The 13800-nt window shown below is 40.0% G+C and overlaps 1 long non-coding RNA gene across 1 annotated transcript in view; it reads left to right on the top strand.

The window, feature by feature from the left end:
* Positions 1–6560: 6560 nt before the first annotated feature.
* Positions 6561–13800, top strand: part of LOC103591457 — a 10395-nt gene continuing 3155 nt past the window's right edge. Inside the window, exons 1-2 of the long non-coding RNA XR_550575.1 lie at positions 6561–6637; positions 8453–8579. This is a non-coding gene — a long non-coding RNA (uncharacterized LOC103591457). The remainder of the gene's footprint in view (positions 6638–8452; positions 8580–13800) is intronic.

Here is a 13800-nt window from a genome sequence, read left to right as displayed (position 1 = left end):
TGGGCATTCCTGTTTCCAATGGCCTTCTTGTTTACAGTAGGAATATTGCCATGGTCCCTAGACAATAGGGGCTCATGGGTATTGTTGCTTCTGGTGGGCATCCTCAGGGTTCTTGGTTGTTCACATTCAAGAGCCACAGAATGCAGTGTGGCTTGCTCTCTTATTTTGTGCTGTTGCTATCTTCTTGCATCTGGTCATAGCTATTGAATACCTTAAAGGCAATCTCAACCATTTGAGATCTTGGCATTCCCAATCCTCCTCCCACTCTGTATCTTTTACCTTCTCTCTGGAGAACTCTAACAAAGGTCATGTTAATCATCCTCATATTATATGGGTGCTCTGGGTCTACATCAGTATACTGTCTATAGGCCTCAAAAACCCTTCCAAGGAAGACAGAGGGGTTTTCCTTTTGTCCTTGTTGTACCTCTTGGGCCCTGTTCAAGCTTTTAGGTTTTGGGATCCCTTTTTATATTCCCATTATTAAACATATGTTGTAGTGGTCTAACTTGGCTCAGTCTCTAGGGTCATGTGGATCCCAAACTGGTTCAATTCCAGGTACCACTTGTACTGCCAGAGTGTTAATTGAATTGTTAGGTTGCAACTCATGAAGCCTCTCAGCCTCCTGACTAACTTTCTGTAACACCACCCTATGTTCCTCTGGGGTGAGGAGGGTATTCATGAGGGCATGAATGTCAGTACAATTAGGGTTATGAGTTGCAAAGAGATGTAAATAGGTTCTCCATCTTTGTGAGATTACCCTGATAGGAAGGCATATTATTCTTCCAATTGTATAGATTTGAAGTTGAGAAAGGGGAGTACCTGTACAAAAATCCTCTGGGTCAGCCTTGGTTATCAAGACCGACAGGAACTTGCCTCAATGGAAATTTCCCTGCCTGAGAGAGAGTGTTCCCTAGGCTGAATTGAGTAAGTACCCTGATGGGTATGATGGAGGGAGAGACCATTCCCTATTGACTGACAAAGAAAAGTCTAAGGTCAGACTGGCAGCCTGGGGGGTACCTTGTTATATGGGCATGAAGAGGCAGGAGAAGTCAGGGCAGAAAGCATCATCATCAAATGAGGCATGATGAGGTCTTCCTCTGGCCCTGATTCAGGCTGAACGGGCTTTTTCTGTGAATCGCCCCTCTGAACCATGACTTTGCATTTCTCCTATAAGTTATTGTTTTGATGTAAGGACAAAAAAGACTGTATGTATTGCATCTCACCACATTTTTCCTTTCTCTTACAGAACAAACCTAATTGCAAAATGGTGTTATAGTTTAGAGACCCATTCTTGGGCCATTTTTCACCTGACTCCAATGACTATTGGGGCCAGGCAGCGTAACAAAAGAAAATCATTTTCTCTCTTTAACTGGTTCATAGCTGAACGTTGCCCAATTCTGAAGATTACATCCCAAAGGACTAAAAATGGAAATGCCACTTGCATTTCCCATGATTTTGGGAGAACCTTGTCTAAGGCAACCAGAACAAAGACCCCTTTCTTTGGGGACTTAGAAGGTTTTGTTATGGTCACCAAAGACTCTAATCTCAATCAGCCAATCAAACAAGACAAGACTAACACACAAAACAGAAAAACAAGCAAAATGGATACTCTCTTAACCAAACCTTAATTTCTTTTTCTTTTTTTTTTTTCCTTTTTGTCTTTTTTCGTGTCCGGCAACGGATCACAACCCTCAGTGTCGCGCCCGGACCAGACCAGACCAGCAACGGGATCGCAACCCTCAGTGTTGCGCCCGCATCTCGCTCAGCCAGTGAGCGGGAACCGGTCTGTATGTGGGATCCGAACCCTCGGCGGGAGCGCCACTGCGCTCCCAAGCGGCGCACTGTAGCAGTGCGCCACTGGGCCAGCCCCAAACCTTAATTTCTGAACCAAATTACATAAGCACCTCCACGGGTATAGCCTTTTATATTGTCCTCAATTTTCTTGGGACTCAACCTACCAGGGTCTCTCTAGTGTGGGACTCTAACCCACAATTCTCATGAGACCAAAAAGACAAGGAAAGGTGTAGGCTTGTAGTGAGGTAACTCACCCAGAGACGTCCTGATCCCCAGACCTATTTCTTTTCCCAAAAAGAGAAGTAGTGCCAAAGGGCCTAGAGCACCTGTGTTGGAGAAGCAGAGACTCCACAGCCAAGTTTCTAGACAAACTGGTTTAGGTGGCTACTCAGAATTGGCAAGGAGCGCCCTCACCCCACTTGGGTGTGCAGTGCCTTGGGCAAGTAATCACAAAGACTAGTCCCTTTGTGGTCACCAAAATTGTTACCAAGCAAAGGGCTCACTGCTGATGCACACGTTAGCCAATGCTATTGTCAGTCCATTTTGTGTTGCTATAACAGAATACCTGAGACTGGGTAATTTATAAAGAACAGAGGTTTATTTGGTTTATGATTCTGGGACAGCTGCATCTGATGTGGGCCTCAGGATGCTTCTACTCATGGCGGAAAGTGGCAGGCAGCTAGTGGACACAAGCAGATCACACAGTGAGAGGAAGCAAGAAAGAGAGAGAGGAGGTGCCAGGGTCTTTTAAACAACCAGCTCTTGGGGGAACTAATAAAGCAAGAATTCACTCACTACCCTCATCCCCCAGGGAGAGCATTAATCCATTCATGAGGGATCTGTCCCCACGACTCAAACAGCTCCCCACACTGCCACACTGGGGATCAGATTTCGACATGAGTTTTGGCAGGGACAACTGAATTTCAGTTTAACTTCTTCCTCTGAACAATCCTGCTTCCTCATTCCTAATAAAATTTTTTTTCATATCTCCATATCATTGTTTACTTCTGGAAAACCCAATCTGTGACAAGCTTTCTGTAACATCAGGCAAAAGCATCCTGAGATTCAGTGGAATAGTTTGAACTCAGTCTTGTCAAGAGGAAAGAAAATGCACCCATGATCTCCTTTATTTTTAACTTTGTACTATGAAATTTTTCAAGGATACACACACATAAAAGAGACTATAATGGAACAATACCACTACATGACCAATATTTATCATCTGATATCCTCGCCTATTTAAAAAAATTAATTCCTAGGCTTATTATTCCATCCATAAATACTACAGTGTACTGATTGCTTTGAGATTCAATGCAGTGCCTTGATTTTTTATCCATTTTCCTCCCAATCCAACTCCTCTATCTATTGTCTCATCTTTTCTTCCTCTTTCTACCACCATAGCTTTAAAAAGAGGAGTTTTAATAGAAGAAGAAGTACAGGGGTAGTAGTAGGGGACAGAAGGGCCCAAAACTAATACTGGAATCCATTCACTCTTTCACTCATTCAGCAAACATTTTAGACCTATCATCTCTCAAAGTCTTGAGATACTTGATTGTCATCAGTATAGGTGGCTGTTCAGATAGGTAGTACAATGATGTCTTTGGTCCGAGGAGGGAGGGAGGGAGGGAGGGAGGTAAGGAAGGAAGGAAGGAAGGAAGGAAGGAAGGAAGGAAGGAAGGAAGGAAGGAAGGAAGGAAAGGAGGGAGAGTCCTTCCTTATCACCTGTCATCTAGTGGTCACAGTAGTAAGTAATATACATTTTTTTCCCTACTAGACAGAATACAAGGTTTATTACAGAAAAGACCTTATAAAGGAAACTGAAGCCCAGAGAGCTGATTTGTTTAAGGTCATATGGTGTATTAGTCCATTTTTGTGTTGCTATAACAGAATACCTGAGACTGGGTAATTTATACAGAACAGAGGTTTATTTAGCTTATGATTCTGAGACAGCTGCATCTGGCACGGGCTTCAGGCTGCTTCTACTTATGGCGGAAAGCGGCAGGCAGCCGGCGGGTACAAGCAGATCACATGGTGAGAGAGGAAGCAAGAGAGAGAGAGAAGGTGCCAGGGTCTTTTTAAACAACGAGCTCTTGTGAGAAATAGTAAAGTGAGAACTTACTCACTACCCTCACCCCCCAAGGGAGAGCATTAATTCATTCATAAGGGATATGCCCCCATGACTCAAACAGCTCCCCACACTGCCACACTGGAGATTAGATTTCCACATGAATTTTGTGGGGACAACACATCCAAACTCTATCATAGAGCTACTTACTAGCAGAGCTAGGCCTAGAATCCAAACAAGCTGAATTTAACACCTATGTAAATTGTGATTGCTTGAAACTCTTAAAAATGTGGTTCAAATGATTTAAAATATTATTAAAACATCACATTTTGTATTTATATTATATATTTTTTTTTATCAAGTTATGGTATACTGGTAGCAAGGGGGGGATGCCATTGGTTGAATGAAGGAGCTAGATGGACATATAACATTAACATTGAATTATTTTCCTATTAAATATCTGTCTCCTTCATCAGACAGGAAGCTCTTCAAATGCAGGAGTGTTAGGTTCGGCGAGATGGAGAAGAGACCTGAGCCAGGCGCCATTTCAGCCAAGATGCTTTATTCCACCAGAGTGGAGGGGAGACTGAGTCAGATCAGCTCTCACACCGTACAGACTAAAAAAGGTTTTTATAAGGTTTGAATTAGAGGAATGGCACTGGGTGGTTGTTTTTGCATAAGAATCTGTTTTGCACAAATTCTGGTTTTTCTCAGAAAGCAAGATGGAAGAGGGTGGAAAGTGGCCTATCATGGCTGTGCTGATGTTAAGCTGGCCATGAGGCCTAATAAGGAGATTATGATTTTCATCTTTGTATTCCTAATGCCTAGCCTGTTGTTTCTATTGAATGAACAAATAAGTAAATAAATGGAATTAGGAGGCTTAGATTCTAGAATTTACTGCCACTGACTTTGTGACTTTTGGCATATTATTTAATTTCTCTGGTCCATAAATTCATTAAAAAGATCATTAACCTATTTAATGATAGAGTTGGAAGACACCTTAAATTTCATCTATTCTAACTGCATCTCTCATTCTATGGGTCTATGGAATTACTGGGTTATTTGGAAAACAACCAGCTTTTCAATAATAATACCTAGGTTAGCTTTGTCATATTCCTAAAACAAAGGTTTAATAGTTAAGAGAGATTACTTCCAATTAGAAAAGGATAAATGAAATTGTTCTTCATCACTGGCAGTGTATTCACAGAGACTACACTTACTTTCTGGAGCTGCTTGAGTCAGTTACTTATTCCTGTCCAGCCAGTTAAACCTGAAGGTGGAGCTACAGGAGCTGATACTTTACCCCTCATTTCTGGGTAAATATAAGAAGTCTGGGGGTGGGGGTGGGGGGAAGGCCACTGCGTTTGGAATGAACACAGCAGTGGCCACACCAGAACATTCAAATGATCATTAGAATTGTGTGGTTATCTTGCTAGGTTCCATTGACCTTGTCTCTCCTGGACTGGGATTTTCCTAGTCCTTTTCACTTGAAGGTGAAGGTCTTGATAGTGAATCTGCTGTTACTTTATTAACATCTTGAGGCAGAATTTGGGATGGGGAGAGGTGGTTAGTATTGTAAGACTACACTTCTGGTCCTAGCACTTCCACTAATTGTGTCACTTTTAGTCAGTGGCTTCTCTGGATCCATCTTTCCTTACCTATAACAACAAGGGGTTGACTAAATGATTAACTCTAAAGTTCTTTCAGTTCTATCATTTTGTCAATTTTTGTCCTAAGGAAAATCAGCTCAGCCGGTCCCTGGTTTTTTTCCTGGGTTGATTTCCCTCATCCCATAATATTTATTATCTCCATGTTCTTAAGGGCAGTGTCTGGGTTTTATCCATCTTTGCCCCAGTACCTAGCACGATAACTAAACGGTGATTTAAAATAGTGTTAATGTTGGTTCCTATACAAGATTTTGTCTTTGTCTGGAGGAGCGCACAGTTCCAAAGGGGAAGGTACCAGGCATCATCAATTAATCACTTAACTTAAAAACTGAGGCTACAAATAAAACAGGAAAACTGGTTTCAGATTTCCTTACCACTTACATGTTCTAACAGGGAAAAAGAGTGCATATTAGAGCAAAATTAATAGTTAACACTCACTGAGTGCTTTCAGTGTGCTAGCGCTTTCCACGAATTATCTCAAGTAATACACACAACAGCCCTATGTTCCAGGTACTAGTAGCATGCTTCACACTGGAAACAGGCACAGAGAGCTTAACTAACTTGCCTAGGAAACACCGTTAGAAGTGAGAGAGGCAGCATTTGAAACCTCAGAGCCCGCACTCCCAAGCACTCCACTGGGCCGATTAATCAGAAAAATCATAAGAACAATCTTGTGATTTCTCTGAGAGGCCGTGTGAATTTGGAGAACAGGGATGAGTTCAAGGTACAGAAGGAGAAGAGGGAAGAGGCTGCAGAAGAAAAGAGAGGGCTGCAGAAACTGGCAAAGAAATTTGAAAAAAAAAAATGCTCTTCCCAGGGCTGAATTACACAGCGGAGTTTAGGCAAGCAGGCAGAAGAGAACCGGAGAAGCAAGGTCCAGAGCGCCGAGATCCCGGAAGTGGTGGGGGGTAGGGGGAGACCGGGGAACAGGCCGGAAGTGACGTCAGCCAGCGGAGTTCGGCGCTTAGCGGAACTGCTGGGCGAGGAGGGTTTGCGGCCGGTCGTGACGCACAGGAAATGACGCTATGGAAGCGGTACCTGGTTGTGGAGGGTGTCGCGATGGGCGGGGCGGGGCGTCTATGGTCCTCCCGGAGCCTTGGGTCCACCGCAGGTAACCTGCGGGCCGGACCTGAACCAGGGCGGGGGCGAAAGCTGGGGTTAATGGCCCGGGATACTCGGGACTCTCAGCTTGGGCGGAGAGAGGTGACTCTAGCATTAGGTGGTAGCTGGAGGAAAGGCTCCTTGGCATGAGACTCCTTGAGGGGATAGGGATGCGGGAAATTCTTGGGAATGGGATCGTGGGGGCTGAGGTCGTCGAGGAAATACGAACAGGCTGAGTCTTCTAGGAATCGGTCATGGCTGGAAGTCATGTATAACGATCGTTGGCGCTGGTGGTGGAGAGACGGAGCCTGGGGCACTATGAGCTGACCTAGGGTTCATCTCCCACCTACCTCCACCCGTTCTGCTGGCAGGGGACAGGGACCTCGTCTATTCGTCTCTTAATCCTCGGGGCAATGCCTTGCCACTGTTAGGCATTCTTTAGATGCTGTCGAATGAATGAATGAATGAATGAATGAATGAAAGAGAACCTGATTCTGGCTCAGCGGGGCAACTTCTCTCAAATCTCAGTATCCTTACCTCTGAATGTAGAAGTAACGGCAATTTAATTTGCTAAGCAGTCATTTATCAGGATGCAGGTGCAGAAGACGTTCCCGGACGTTGTTGGGTTTTTGTTGTTTTCATGGTTATTGAAATTTAGAAATGTGTCTTAGTACTTTCTCTGGGTGGAGAGGATAAGGCGATTAATTTGGCTTCTTTCGGGTTCCTTTACTTTTCTGGGAAGAACATCCAGGGCAACGATAACAGGGAGGAGTTGATCATCAAACGATAAGCTGCAGTTGTAGCACTGAGCTTCTAATTAGTGTTCTAAGTGCTTTCTTTACAATAGTATAAACTTATTTTCTTTTTCTTAATGTTTTCTTTCTTAAATTGGGGTACTACTTACATTCGAGATGCAAATGAGAATTGTTTCATAACAAAACTGAAAGTATTTATAGAAATCCAGTCCGAGATTTTTACCTGGTGGGTACACATAAAGTTAACTTCTTTCAGACAGTTGTAGGAGGCCCCCCAAAGAATGGGTCCCTTGAAGATTAAATTGTTTCCTATGTAAAGTATTTGTTTAGGTGTCTTCATTGTGATTAAGAGTGGGCATGAGCCTAAAAAACAAGTACTGCAACAGAATTGGTTTTGGTTGTCAAATGAAAAAACGCGCAGATGACATGACATATCAGGCTGTGTAATGAGATATGGACTCGAATTACTACCTAGATGCGGTCCCAGTGAGGAGACTGTGTGTATGGGCTATTTAATGAGAAGGAAGGTCTTAAGAGATCCTAGAATCTCATCATTAGATTGGATATAGTTGGGTAGGAAATCCTAAATTTATGCCATATTGTCGTATTTGTGTGTGTGTGTTTGTTTTTACAAAGAAGAAACTGGTAAACATTTTTAGATTTTGAAATCTAAGATCTTATAATAGGTTGGAAACTCCAAAAAGTTGATATGTAAGTGCATGATTGCAGTATTTAGATTTTGAAGGTCTGCCTACCCTTAAATCTTCGTTTTCCCAATTTCTGGAAAATGCTGGTATTCAAATCATCCCGTTTTTGCATGCTCTTACTGTGGTTGCCACCTTTAGAATAAATATAAATAGGGTACAAAATAATGTTTTTAAATCCTCTAGACTTATGTTAATATTATTGTCTTTAAAATAAAGTCTAATTTTGCTGCCTCAATCTGCTGTTCAATGTCATGTGCACTAAATTTTGCACATCTTAATGTCTATATAGTATAACGTATTCATAATGAATTGGTATCCATGTGGTAACTTAGGTATGTGCATTGACATTCTTGAGGTTTTCAGTTTTGCAGAACACTGGTATCTGTGGACTCTAAAATGGACTTCATTTAAAGAAACCCACGGACCATTAATGGACAAAAACATGAATCAATTTGTACTGTGGCATTCAAATCCTAGCACTTTGGGAGAGGTAAGTTATTGACTAAGTTTTGTGGTAGGTTGGATATTAGAAAGTCCTGGATTGGGCTAGGAAATTGTAGGATTGTAATTAAAAAACATAGACCTGAATCTCTTTGTTTTAATTGGGACCTTCCAAAGAGAAGTTTATTTTATATATATGAGGCAATGGTTAATATTTTCCTGTCAGGTTGATCAGAAATTTAAAAGATTGACAAGCTATATTGTTCCTAAAGTTACTACTTTGCTTTCTTTTGGGGTGGCTCTCCTTTCAAAACTTCAGAGCCTGGTAGAAATAAATCAACCTGTGAAAACCCTGTAAAAACGAGGCCTCAAATAGTCATTTAAATCATTTTGCATCTAAGTTTGGTGGTGTAATAGTATGTATCTCAAGTCTACGGATCAATTTTATTTTGAGCCTTAGGTTTAAGCAAGAAAAGAGGCCAAAAAGTGACTTTTTAAATTTATTTTGCCTTATGTCTGCTATTTTCTTTTCTTTTTTTTCTCTTTTTCTTTCTTCTTTTTAATCTCTTAGGTGATTCATTCTCTCGGCCTTTTATCTTTCTGTCCCAGGGGGTAAAGTTTCTCTCTTTTTTTTTATTTTGGCTTTCCTAACTCATCAGTTTGTTAATTTTCAAAACCTTAACTTCTAACTTTCTGATAATGTTTGACACATTTTAATCACTGAGCATTAAACTTGTAGTTTTTCCTGGTCTCCTTAGTAGATACACTGGTTTCTTGCTTAGAATTTGTTTAACTGTAACAGCAGGGAGTACTTCTGGGAACTCATGTTTCAGATATATTTGTGCTTGCACACAAAAATTTGCATACAGAGATATTTGTCACTATATTATTTGAAATTATTTGAAAAAAGAAAAACAAAACAAAATTGGAAATAACCTAAACATGCCTCAACAGAGGTTTGGTTAAATAAATGGCTTCATATAGTGTGATACTTTGCAGCTCTTAGAGTGAAGTAGAACCAGAGATTCAGATATGGAAAAATCTCTAAGATACATTATGAACTGAGAAGAACAATATGAGGATACTTCAAAAAGCTAGTGAAAAAATGGAATTAAAAAATAATGTGAATCTTTCCATGAACTTTTTTTTTTTCCTTTTTGTCTCTTTTTTTGTGACCGGCAACGGATCGCAACCCTCAGTGTCGCGCCCGTACCGGACCAGGACCGGCAACGGGATCGCAACCCTCAGTGCTGCCCCCGCACCTCGCTCAGCCAGTGAGCGGCTGGTCTGTATGTGGGATCCGAACCCTCGGCGGGAGCGCCGCCACACTTCCCAAGCGGTGCACTGTAGCAGTGCGCCACCGGGCCGGCCCTTTCCATGAACTTTTTGAAGACCCTTCATATAGAACTATATGTATAGTATGTTTTCATTTGTTTTTAAAAAGCATACATTTCTATACATACATACAAAATTTCTTCACACCGATATAAGGAACAAATGACAGAGGTGTCACTGGGGAATGAAATTAGGTAGGAGTAGCAAAAACATATTTTTTCTGTATAGTCTTTCTGGTGAACTGAATTTTTTTAGTATGAGCATGTTTTTATTTTTATAATACTAAGAAACAAGCAAACAACAAGGCTTTAGAATAATTTAATAATTATGGGAGCCTACTACTATTCCTTATGACTTTCTGTCCTAACAATCATTTGTACTGTTTAGAAGGAGTTGTATTACATGAGTGACTTAAGTTTTTTATCAGAGCTGCGAGGAAGGTTTGGTGATGTTATAATAGGTTTTAAACCTTGACATTAGACTGTTACTATTAATAAGGGCTTAAAATAAACTGAGTGCTGGCGAATTCAGCACTCGTGTACAGTATATAGCACGTTGCCAACCTGACCAGGTAATATGGTTGTTGTTGCTTTTGTTTGCAAGGTAGGTTTGTATTGCATTGGCATGGTTCTTTTGAGCTTCTCAGTATTACTGAACGGGATGGACTTTGTTATATTTGAATTGCTATTTAGGGACTTTATACTCTTTAAACAAACCTTACAGTTACTATTTTACTTTGTTCTTGATGTTTAGAACCAGCTTAAGGCATTTCGAAGAATGGCTTCTTCTCTCTCTCAGTAAAATCACTAAACCAGAAAGATAATTTAGACATATATATATATACATATATGGGCAATCTCATTATGTACTACTTTGAATTGGCTGATTATCTGCCTAGGGACTAAGCAAAAATTTCTGATGACTTTTACTTCTCTAGTCATCTTTGTCTTTCCACAATTTTATTGTGGGACTTTTGGAATAACACTAATAGGTGAGTAAAATGAGTTATACAAGACATATAAAGATATAATATAAATTTTATTAGTAGAAGGATTTTATTTGGAACTTGCTTGAGAATAGGTTATGTAAGATACATACCTATATGATACCACTGATTGTGTATCTTTTTAAAATCATAATGAAGGCTGTTAATTTAGGGGGTGGTCAGGATTAATGGGACAGAACTGGTTATGGTACGTCAGGTGTTTTATACCATACTTTGGCAGAGGATTTTACATATAGTCTTCTCTGTTAATAATGCTTTGCTTCAGGTGTTTTATAGCATACTTTGGCAGAGGATTTTACATATAGTCATCTCTGTTAATAATGCTTTGCTTCTTAAGGTCCTTGGGATTAATTACTATAGTCACAAAGAGGAAATCATTGGGTGGGATGCCTGGAGAGGGCCTCCTTATTCTTGCTAAGAGAATGGAAAGCAGTAAATTGAATCCAAGGGTAGATTGTGTTTTCCTGAGTCAAGAAGCTAGAATATGGTAAAGGTAACATATAGAAATGAAGGATATGATCATGAACGTAAGAATTACATGTAGAGGGCCAAGCCCGTGGCGCACTCGGGAGAGTGCGGTGCTGGGAGCGCAGCAGTGCTCCCACCGCGGGTTCGGATCCTATATAGGGATGACTGGTGCGCTCACAGCACTCACTGGCTGAGCGCTCACTGGCTGAGCGCGGTGCGGCCGGTCTCAAAAAAAAGGAAAAAAAAAAAAAAAAAAAGAATTACATTTAGAGAAGGTACAATTGAGGAAGATGCCTCTGTGTGTGTGCACACATACATATATGATACATTGTATCTATCTACTTGTGTATATATTACATATATAATAGATATAAAATTTCCTGGAAAACTGAAAATTCCAGATAGGAAGTTATCCAGTTAGTGCAATGAGAAAAAAAAAAAAAAGGTCAGCATTTTAAGGCCTCAGAGCTGGGTCTGTCATGGGCTAATTCATGATTTTGAGAGCAGCTTTAAGAATTTTGGAAGTTTTAAGATCATTCACAGGGTCAAAGTGACAAGAAGGCAGACAAAAGCCTGAGAGTGAGAAAATTGACATCTAGCAACATTAAACATTATGGTTAAGGATATCTTTTAAGAGTTTATTTTGTGGCATTGTTTGGGAGGGCGAAAAAAGAAGCGAGAACTCAAAAATTTATTGTTGTTTAGTGTGAATTGAGCTAGGTCTGTACACCTTCCCTAGCATTCCAATTTTGTATGACCAAGATTAACCAGACCCCATTAATCTACAAAACATTAATATACAAAAACTGATTTCATTATTAAATATACCTTGAAGAACAAGAGAACTGTTTTAAAACAAATTTTTTGATTATAAAAGGGTAACAGATCTAGATTGAGGGGACTGGGACTGTTTTTCTTTTCTTTCTTTTTTTTTTTTAAGATGACCGGTAAGGGGATCTTAACCCTTGACTTGGTGATGTCAGCACCACGCTCACCCAGTGAGCCAACCGGCCATCCCTATATGGGATCTGAACTGGTGGCCTTGGTTTTATCAGCACCACACTCTCCCGAGTGAGCCACGGGCCAGCCCTGGGACTGTTTTTCCAGAAAATAAAAAACTTCCGAAGTGTTGGGGAAACTACACAGGAAATACACTTGTTCTCTGTTATTTGAGGCCAAAATTAGCTCTAAATAGGAAAAGTATAGAACTAGTCAACAGTGTAGCAGATTGTGTTGAGAGGCAGTGAACTCTGGATCATTAGGCTTGCTTAAGCAGAGTTTGAACATCAGGAATTTGTATAGGGTATTTCTCATTGTATGAGAGAGGGTACTAGATAATTTTTAAGATTTGAAAGGGGACTTCAAAATATTTGTATTGTACATTAAAGTGATTTATTTTAGTTGGGTTTGCATTCTATTATTCCTGTATTTAAATACTGATAGCTAACTTATCCACTGGTCACTTATCCACCAACCTCAACTTGCCCATAACCAGGACATAAATTTAAAAATTACCTGAGCACCCAAATTATAGGACACAAAGTCCATATGCTCAGGACTTTACTCAGTTTATTTACTTTTATTTTAGACAGTTCTGACAGCCTTAGTTAACTGGTATCCACCTCCACAGAAACAACAAATTGTGAATGGGCCAAGAACTTCTGTTAGAGCCAGGCACATTAACTAGGAAGGAAAAGAAAAAAAGTCATAAAGTAGACCACCTAATTTTAGAATGGTAGCAACCTGGACCCTTTTGATTAGATGAAAACAGCTCTGTATTAATGGACGCTCAAAGTGATAATCCTGACTTAATGTAAATAGTTTATGTTCAGTTTTTTTCTATCGAATAAGACAGGGAAGAATACATGAATTTTCAGAAGATCTCTTTAGTGTGTTTAATAACAAATGACAGCCAGACAGATATTTTGGCATTTGTAGGGACTGCACTGTAGAGTGGAAAGAGCATGGACTCTAGTATAGACAGTTATGAATCTGGGCTCCAATCTTTCCTAGCTGCTCTTAAGTTTTATGATTCATCCCACGCCTCAATTTCTTCATCTGTAAAATAGGAATTAACTGAAGGTTAAAGATAATGTATGTAAAGGTTTTCCTGTGTTAGGTGCTAAGTAAATAATAGCTATTACTGTTATTTCATTATTACTGTAAAGCTTACTCTACCTTGAGTCTTTTTGGTCTTCAAATAGAGCGAGAACAAACTTTTCTGATAACTTAGTGTAAGTTTAATATACATTAATGCTAATAATGTATATTTAATGCTAATGTATAATTAATGCTAATAATGTATAATTTATTATTATTATTATTATTTTTAATCTTATTTTTATTTTTATTTTAAGGATTAAAGAGACAACAGAAGTATTTTTTTTTTTTTTTTTTTTTTTTTTTTTTTTCCGTGTCCGGCAATGGATCGCAACCCTCAGTGTCGCCCCCGCACCGGACC

This window comes from Galeopterus variegatus, unplaced genomic scaffold (assembly GCF_000696425.1).
Source record: "Galeopterus variegatus unplaced genomic scaffold, G_variegatus-3.0.2 Scaffold971, whole genome shotgun sequence".
Taxonomy (NCBI): domain Eukaryota; kingdom Metazoa; phylum Chordata; class Mammalia; order Dermoptera; family Cynocephalidae; genus Galeopterus; species Galeopterus variegatus.
The sequence above is the reverse complement of the archived record's forward strand: the minus strand, read 5'-3'. Positions and strand labels throughout refer to the sequence as shown.